The sequence below is a fragment of the Coptis chinensis genome, chromosome 7, assembly GCF_015680905.1.
Source record: "Coptis chinensis isolate HL-2020 chromosome 7, ASM1568090v1, whole genome shotgun sequence".
Taxonomy (NCBI): domain Eukaryota; kingdom Viridiplantae; phylum Streptophyta; class Magnoliopsida; order Ranunculales; family Ranunculaceae; genus Coptis; species Coptis chinensis.
In genome coordinates, this window is record NC_141462.1 from 8,055,033 (window position 1) to 8,064,872 (window position 9,840).

Here is a 9,840-nt window from a genome sequence, read left to right on the forward strand (position 1 = left end):
TTAAAGGCCTAGCTATTTTCGAGAAGTCTTTAATAAATCGCCTATAAAAACTGCATGGCCTAGAAAGGCTCTAATATCACCGGACGGTCCGTGGTTTAGGTAAGTAAGCTATCTTATCTAGTTTGGCCTTATCCACTTCGATGCCATCACTAGATACAATGTGACCTAATACTATGCCATTTTTCACCATGAAATGACACTTTTCCCGGTTTAAAGCGAGGCTCTTTTCTTCACACCTTGTCAAAACCTTAGATAGGTTAGACAAACGATCAGTGAAGGAGTCTCCATAGATAGAAAAAATCATCCATGAAAACTTCCATAAAGCTCTACCATGTCACTAAATATATGAAGCATACCGTTGGAAGGTTCGGGGAGCATTACAAAGGCCAAAAGGCATTCGTTTATAGGCATACGTTCAAAGGGACATGTGAAGGTAGTCTTTTCTTGGTCATCAATATCAATAATAATCTGAAAATAGCACGAGTAGCCATCTAGAAAACAATAAAAAACATGACCCGCTAGGCGTTCGAGCATTTGATCTATAAAAGGTAAAGGAAAGTGATCCTTTCGTGTCATAGCATTTAAGCGTCGTAATCAATACAGATCCTCCATTTCATAGGACCTTGTGTGACAACATAGTCACCCTTTCCGTTCTGAACCATGGTAACTCGATTTCTTAGGAACTACATGAATGGGGCTTACCCATTCGCTTATCGAAGATGGGGTATATGATACCGCGATCGAGTAATCGTAAGACTTCTTCCCTAACCACCTCTTTCATGGCGGGTTCAAAGCGATGTTTGAGGTTCACGAGAAGTCTTGGCGTTATCCTCAAATGGATACGATGAGTGTAAACATTAGGGTCAATTCCCTTAATGTCGGCTAGGGACCAACCAATCTTGGACCGATGTTCCCTAATCACCCGGATTAAAGCGTGTCTCTTCATCCTTAGATATGAGAAGATATAATTACTTGGATGACTACCATCGGATCGAGTTGAATATATTTTAACTCGGGGAAGGGGGTTTAAGCTTGGGGTGGAAGGAAAATCAATAGATGTTTCGTCGGGGTCCTCATTTTGCATAATGAATACTTGCTTAGGTAGCAAGTCTTCATACTCAATATATGGAGCAACGAAGTGTCTACAATTGGTGTGGACTCAAGGATGGTGTTGACTTCCTCTAAGTAGGAGTCATTTACAAAATCTGACTTTCCAAAAAAAGAAATTTGTACATATTGTTTTCGAGGAAATGTGTTGTTAAAATAATCTTGAGCTAAGCTCGATCATGCTAACCTCCCCATCTATATAGGCGAATCGGTAAGCTGTTTCATCATTTTAAAACATTTACCTCAACCGTGAGATGGCTAAAGATAAGGACATCTTACCATCGCGCAATTAATAAGTCGTTGGCGGTTGCTAAAAGGCCCTAAGATGATCGGTCTGAGTCATTAGCGACTTCGTATCGAGGATAACAAAATCCGGCGGGATAGTAGAAATCTGAACCTTAACAAACACGTTTTCCACTACACCCTTAGGATACTTAATAGACACGTCCGCTAATTGCAACGCGTTATTTTTGTAGGTTGCATTTCCGTAGACCTATTTGTTTATACAAGTATCACGGGGAGTAAGTTAACACTTTCGCCCCGTGTCTAATAAAGCGGTCGTCGTGGTGGGAATCTCCTAAGGTGCATTTTGATAGGGCGACCGGGGTCCTTGTACTTAACAATTCCATTATTTTCGGATAAAGTTGGGAATTGTTAGGTTAAAAAGCGTCTTTAGGTATGTTGGTCTTCGCCTAGTAGTGCACAACTCTTTAAGAAACTTTAGCGTGATTAGGTAGCTTTTAATAGCTTTGAGAAAAGGAAGGTTTATCGTTAGATTTTTGAAAACGTTCCTAATCTCCTCGAAGTTGGTATCCCCGGTTAGCATGGCTAATTTTTGAGGAATGGTGGTTTAAGCTCTATATTTAGCGTATGGCTCGACTTGATGTGTAACCTTGGCTTTATGTTTCTTAGGTTGTGGTTTAAGCGGGTACCTCTACAGTGGTAGGTTCTTCAGTTTCTATTTTAGTATTATCTAGTTCGATATCCGGTGTAGGAGTATTGATGGGGTAACTATAGGCATAGTTACTTTGTTATCAACCACTTTTCAGGCGGAGAGTGGTGATGGCATTTATGTCACCTACTATTGTCGTTTCCGTACTAGTATTACCGTTTACCTCAAAGGTACGTGTTTGTTGTTTTAGGGTTTGGTATCGCTTGTCACGGAAACACGCCTTTTGGTTGGGCTTTCTCTTGGGCTAACATTTGTATGCCACGATTTATGGATTGTAATATCTGTTGGTTTGATTGAGTCATTGATTGGAAAAGTTGTTGGGTAACTTTGTATAAAAGCGTCGATACGGTCCGGTTGTGTAGGTGTAGTAGTCACGGTGGTGCATTTGGAACTATCTCCGTTGATTATTTATGGGTGGGTTTTGATAGTTACTATTGTTAACCGAACGATACCTCTATTGGTATTATAATTAATTATTGACCTTGTGCTACACCTTGTCGTGGGTTGCGGCTTGGTTGTTATAATTATTATAATTTCCACGACCTTGTCCTGTCCTTGCCTAGGTGGAGCTTGATTATAGTTGTTTGTTTGCCTAACATTTTGGTTATTAAACCCAGAGTTGTAACTTGTTGATTGTTTTAGCCAACTAAAGTTGGGATGTTGTCTCCATGGGGCATTAGGAATAGGATAGTTATTAATGGAGCAAACATTATCTTGCTCTAATTGTTGTTGTTCATAGGCGAGAGGACAATAGGAGTAAGGGTGCTTTCGGGACTCAAACAGAAATTACATGGGTTGGAGTTGACATTCATGGCGGGAATAGGCTTTTGTTGAATAGAAATAGCCTCTACTTTTTAGTTAGAGATTGATTAAATTTTTAAGTTGGATCGGGTTTCATCTCAAACATACCCGTGCCTTAAGCTGTTGAAGAGGAACTAGCGAGCGGGGGGATATCATCACTCCCCAATTGTTATTGCGTTTAGTTTGTTCTTCTAAAATTTGTAAGCCTCGAGGCTCCTTTACTTAGGAAACTACCCCATTCATTATGTCAAGGACTTCTTTATGGTGATGTTGAAGTCCTTTGAAAAGGCATGAACTAGCGTGTCTTTTGCTAGGTTATGGTGTGGACACTCTATTAGCGGATCGGTGAAAGCGATTCCAAGCCTCGAAAATGATTCATGAGGGTTACGCCGGAAGAAATGAATCTTGGAAAGCATTTCATCCGTCTTTAGGGGTGGGTAAAAATGTTCCATAAATAGCTGAACAAGTTTAGCCCACGAGTCCTGAGTTAAGCTTGCCAGGCGTTAACCAAGCATATTTGCCTTATCGGGCTAAGGTGAAGGGAAATACCCCCGGTTTAATTTGTTCCCCCAACCGTAGGATGATGGAATGTTGTAAGGACTTGTTCAATCTTACGCATGTGTTGGTAAGGTTTTTCATGGCTTTAAACCATGGAAAGCGGGTAACAAATTAAATATGTTTGGGGATTCGAAAATCCCCCTTGGGTCCGCTAGAACGATGCAAGATTTAGGGCTATCGCTCAAAGCTTTGTAGAAGTGGGAGAGAGGAGTCTCTCTTTGTTCACCCATTATGTCGGGTATGGTTGGTGGGATAGTAGTTAGAGGTGTTGTGATTGGTATACTCGATATGTTTGTTTGATGGCCGGTTAATTACGTTGGGTGTTTTCTCGACCGGACCTTAATCTCATGCAAGTCTAAGTCTAAAACGAAAACAATCCAAACAATCTTGATATATTAGTATGAACCTCTAAGCGGAGATCGAGGTATGGAAGAAAGGAATACCGATAAGCGTCCTTGCTTCGCTTATGAATAGCGTCTTGTTTCTGGCGTGTTGATGTAAATAACAAGTTAGAACAACGAAAAACCAAAAAATCGAAGTTGAAACAAACTATGTAGAAATCCGCAAAATTTTGCTTAGAGCGTGCAGCGGCTCCTTGTCCGATAAGTGGCGCGGGTCGCTCTTTGGTATGAGGGTCGGTCGAAGTCAAGTCCGATAAGTGAGTATGGGTTATTTCGAAATCCAGACTATAGAGGCGGCAGCGCTCCTTGTAATTCGTCGAATTTTTCAACAGCTTTGAAGCGAATAACCCCACGGTATGAATCAAACAAGGGTGGGTGGGTTTAATGGGACTTAAAATGACTAATTCTACTATGAAAACAATGCTAAAAAGTGCAACTAAGAGATAAAGCGTGGCCATTTGATAATCAATAAAATGAATCGCTTTACCTACTGAAATGAACGATGTAATCAAAACGTAAGTAAACTAAACTATTTATGATGCTATGTTATTTATCAAAGTTTCCTACTCTCAAGTCTATCGGAATAGAGTGGAGTAACGAATTCGTTCCACTCCTAGTGCTCTAGCATGTAATGTTTTCTAATCTAATTACTTTCGGTCTTAAAGTCGATGAGCTTTTCTGAAGGTGATATACTACGATCTTGACTGAATTTGATTACTTGAATTTAACTACGAATGCTATGGAAATATGATTGTGCTTGAATCTAGATAAAGGATTAGAGGGAATTGAATCCACCTCGAATCAACTTAATAGCCTAACATAGATTCTTGTATCTCGATTCTTACGTTCTTACGGCAAGAAATTTGAGTTCTAATCCCTAGTGTTCATGGCATTTCTACCGAGTACTAACTAGCATGTGAGGTCGTCCACCCATTCTCATGGCGAATCACGACCTTCTAGATTGGAATAGATTCTACAATGCTTCTACACTATACTACCAAGTTTTCATCAAGGCTTCATCAACCCCTCTAATGGAGGTTTTAGCCTTGAATCATTCCGCAATCATTCCCATATGAATCTAAACTAAACATATTATCAAGATTCGAAATTTACTAATCTAAACTAAACAATGATTAAATTCTAATTAACAACTAAGAAATGGTAACCAACAATAATTAAAACTAGATCTAATAGTTTGAAAGAACACAATTCGAAATTGATAAAATAACTATTTTATTTATCTAATCTATCAAGAACAATGATTCAAAGACTTAATCTAAAACAAGAATTGAAAATGGAACTAAAACTTAATTTAATTAATTAAACTAGATCTAGAATTCTATATCTTAATTTAGGTCTAACTAGCTACCATTAACAAAGAGCTAAGCTTTGGTTTTTATACTTTCAGATCCAAAAATCGTGCATGGGCTTGGAGCCATGTTTTGGGCCAGAGAATCAGGCCTAAAACCCAATTCTTTCAGTCCAAAAAGGCATCTTCAGCTGCAGTTGGCTTCCACAGACTTTTCGTCCACTTTTGCTCCTCTGATTGGGTCAAGGCTTAGACCATTGGAAAGCTCTTTCCGAGCCGGTCGTTTTGACATAAGGTAGGCCCAATTCCGAGGTCTGAGTCCAAAGATCGATGACTTTGGAAGTTCTTCGACTTGTGTCTTTGTTTGACCCGTGTCGACTTTTCAGCTTTTGACCGGGTTTTAGGAAGGCTTTATCTTCTTGAATCTTGGCCTTTAATCACGGAACTCCTTAGTAACCGACCTTTTCTCCTTTATCTCACTAAAGTGGCACATTTTCGCACATAATAGACTTTGAAGCCGAAATGCATAAAAACAAATGTCGATGATTAACTCTTAATTATTACTCACATAATTGGTCCAAAAGTATGACTGTTAAAGGGTTAAAACTACAGTTTTGGGCTCTTATCAATCCCTTTGTTCTTAATATTGTTTTTCTGGTATAAAACTGAAAATCTACTGCGTTAATGTTTTTAACCTGTTATAACTGTTATGTCAAAGTATATTTGTTGAAAAAGACAACCCTGCATAATGAGATCAATTATCATATTTTGTAGGAACTTTTGGATTTAGAAAGAATAAGAGGGGGGTGGGAGATAGTTTGGCATAATTAAGTTGTTAATGTTTGTATTTCTTCATTTAGCTTCTTAGTAGGTAGTACTCATTTTGTCCTAAGTTGAATTTTTTTCGCATGCAAGTATGAATTTTAGTTGAAAGTAAGGATTCCCTCCTTAGTTGAAAGTTGTTATTGTCATCTCAAGTTCTCATCCCCAGTAAGAGTTCTTTCCAATTGTCTATGTATGCAACCTCTTTTACTAATTTAAAAAAAATCATTACTGCCATCTATGTTGCCTTGAACGTCTTTATTTTGGATTGCCTGCAATCCTAGATATTTTGATCTATGTTGCATTAAACCATAATTACTATAAATTCTACAATGGTCAATCCGTCCATTTCGACTTTCATGCATAGCATACAGGCAACACCCATCACACACCTAGCCAAGAATTATCATCAGCTAATCAATAATTGTCGATTTCTTCGGGATATATTAGTTGACAAATTCAAAGGGTTTTGAGTGTCGCGATAAATCCATTATGAACTCTTATACATTGTTTCAGGGGTCCTGTTGCTTGCTAAACATCTTGCCAAGGTAATTTGTATTTAAAACTATACTTTAGTTTTGGTAGTCATATTATTATTATGAAAATTTGATTACTTGGTAAGCTATATTCGATATACACAAAATGGTGTGGAGGAGAATCCAAGAAACATGCATGGCATGGAGTAGACTATCCTCCAGTTGAGAATTTAAATTCGATCTTCACATGAGCAATGTGGTGTGATGAATAGACCTTAGTTATGTATTGTTTTTGTGAAAGACTAAAGTCCTTTGTAAATGAACATGAGAAATTGTGCTTTGTACTACTCTCGAAAGTTAGACCAAACTCGGCAAAAGCGGACCACACCGGACTCGATTCACGGTTTACTTTGATTATATTGTTTGCTCAATCACTTTTTGTACTTTTTGTTGTAGGCGCTAATTGTTTTGGTAAGACATTGTCATATACATTTTTTTTTTTCATTTTTTTTGCGCTTTAATTGAAAATTTAATGATTTGTTTTGAATTTGGTTGAATGAACGTGTTGCGGTTTTCTGTAGTGGCAAGACCTTTATCATATATATTTCTTTTGTTTTGGTAAGACATTGTCATATACATTTTTATTTTTTTCATTTTTTTTGCGCTTTAATTGAAAATTTAATGATTTGTTTTGAATTTGGTTGAATGAACGTGTTGCGGTTTCTGTAGTGGCAAGACCTTTACCATATATATTTCTTTTGAATGGAATTAATTGTATGTGACCTTAAGCTATATGCAAAAACTAAACTATGCAAATTTGTTACTCCCTTCATTTTTTATTTTTTTATAAAATATTTTGATTGTATTTAGTAATATTTGTTTTGGTTCGTCATGTTTAAATTTTGCAGAATGCAAAAAACAACACAAGGTTAAAAAAACATCCTACACGATGCTTAACCCAATGTTATGAAAGATGCAAAAGCATAAATTGACAATGAATGCCTCGCAATGCTTAAGAAAGAGGGATGGAAATTGCTATCAAAAGGGGACTACATCAATCCATTGTCAATGAACATATGCAAGAGTTCTCATCTTATTGTAGTGTTCCATCAAACTATCACTTGCAACCTTATTGATTTGTTTTGCATCTTAGTATGATTTTTGAAGTTTGAAACTGAAATTACATACAACGTCTGATTTCAACATCATCAATTTAATTCGATGTCCTTAGGTTTAGTACTAATCCTATATCGTGTTTTTTTTTCTTTTTAATCGATGCCCCTTTGTCAGGTTATTATTATTTATTTAGACAATTTCAGAACCATTAGAGTCATATACACATACTATTGCATTACTTTCATGTGTTATAAAGTTATTTGTGTATCTTAGTTATCCAAAAGAGAATATGGTAATAGCATTTAGTGCGTGAATGAAGCGAATCTGTATGCAAGCTGTGTTCCATCATTCAAAGTGGGCATGTCTAGATATCAAGCATGTTTTAGGTCTAGGTGATGATTCATAGATTATTGGTACTATAACTCTATGAACATCCATCATAGAAAGTTGTCTATCAATTTGTATATGTGAGTTACATCACTTCCATGCTGCTATTAAAGTGTATGTTGTCAAGAATTTGAAGGAAACTGAAGTTGTACCTCATGAGCCTTTTGTCTTATTAAACACAATGCGGGAAGGCCTATGCTCCTTTATGTTTCTATCAACTGAAACAGGCTAGGGCAGTTCTAGCTCAACATGACGATAAAAAGAGTACCTATAATCACATGAAAACCATGAAAGCCAGTTACTAAGGAAAAGGTAGAACCATAAATACTATCCAAAATAGTGGAGTCTTAGGTTATCAATCCTATATTGTTAAAGCAGTTCGTATGGTAATAAAGTGCTGCTAATGTGTGTTATGATAGTAGGGCTATTGTATTTCTTTTTGCACTAAGTGATCAGAAACTTAAGCTTATTAGGTTAGGGCATCTAGACCAATCTACCATAAGGGCCTGGACTCCAGTTATGGCTTAAATAGGCCGATCAATTATGTGGGCATGCTATGTCGTTTGTGAAATCAGTTTAACGATGTACAAGCTTGGCAATGTGATTTACAACTCAACTGAGCTTAAAAATATTGATCGTACTTGAAGCCTTTTGCATAACTGTTAGAGGCACTTACGCTGGTTGGTCAGCGTATGCAACCTTAGGCAGTTGAGCTATAAGCACTAGGGGTTAGCCTAGCTAGATAGGCATGCTTTTGACATAGCACCTTAGTAATCATTTTAGTTATTTTGTTTGGCGGGGTGTTGTGAATATATAAGTGCGGAAACAACGTTACCCACAACAAACGGATCAATCCTACACAAAGATCGATCCTTCACACTAGACAAGACTTCAACACCCTCCAAGCAATATCCCAACACTTCTCAATATCAAATAACAAGCATATAAAGTAAAACAATTAATGTAAAGGAAGAACAAACCACAAGACGAGATATATCGTGGTTCGGCAATTTGCCTACTTCCATAATCGCGAGTTCCAAGCTTTCTTGGATGTCCCGAGTAACAGATTACAAGTCTCTCAATTCACTCACAAAGAATGAACACTCAACTCACAAAGAATTGCTCTCTTATAATCTCTCTCTTTCTTGGTTTTGGAAAAAGTTAGGTTTTCCAAAAAACTGATTTTGTTTTTATACCAAAAAACCAAAATCGTGATTCTTATGCGAAGCCCAAAAAAAAATGAATGACTGGTGCCGGCTCCTTTCGAAGCTTGGTGAGTGCGGGCGGCTTCGGCGGCGTTCGCTAAAAACAATGGACCATGGCGGGTGGCGCTCTGGCTGGCCCGAATGTAAAAAACAGAGAAAAACTCGTTTTTTTCTCTACATTCTCCACCTCGGTGAGGTTTTAACACATAAAACCAAGCTGAACACATCCAACAAGATCACATCCAGTAAGAACACCTCCAGCAAGGAAGACTCGCAGTCAACTGCCCCGAAGGGCTATGCCCACACAGGGCTCTTTCAAACATGTAGGATTTGGAGCAAGTCCAAACAGTGTTGGAACTTAACTCCGGTGACAACTTTCGTCAGCATATCAGCAAGGTTGTCATGGGTGTCTACTTTCTCAAGTGCTACATCACCATCCTCAACGACATCCCGTATAAAGTGATAACGGACATCAATATGCTTGGTCCGACCATGATGAACTTGGTTCTTCGCCAAATGAATAGCACTCTGACTATCACAATACCGCGGCAACAACGTTTACGCTCAATACCCAAATCATCTAGAAGATCTCGAAGCCATAGTGCCTCTTTCACTACCTCTGCCACTGCCATATACTCTGCCTCAGTAGTAGATAGAGCAACTGTAGCCTGTAGCATAGACCTCCAACTAACGGTGCACCATGCAT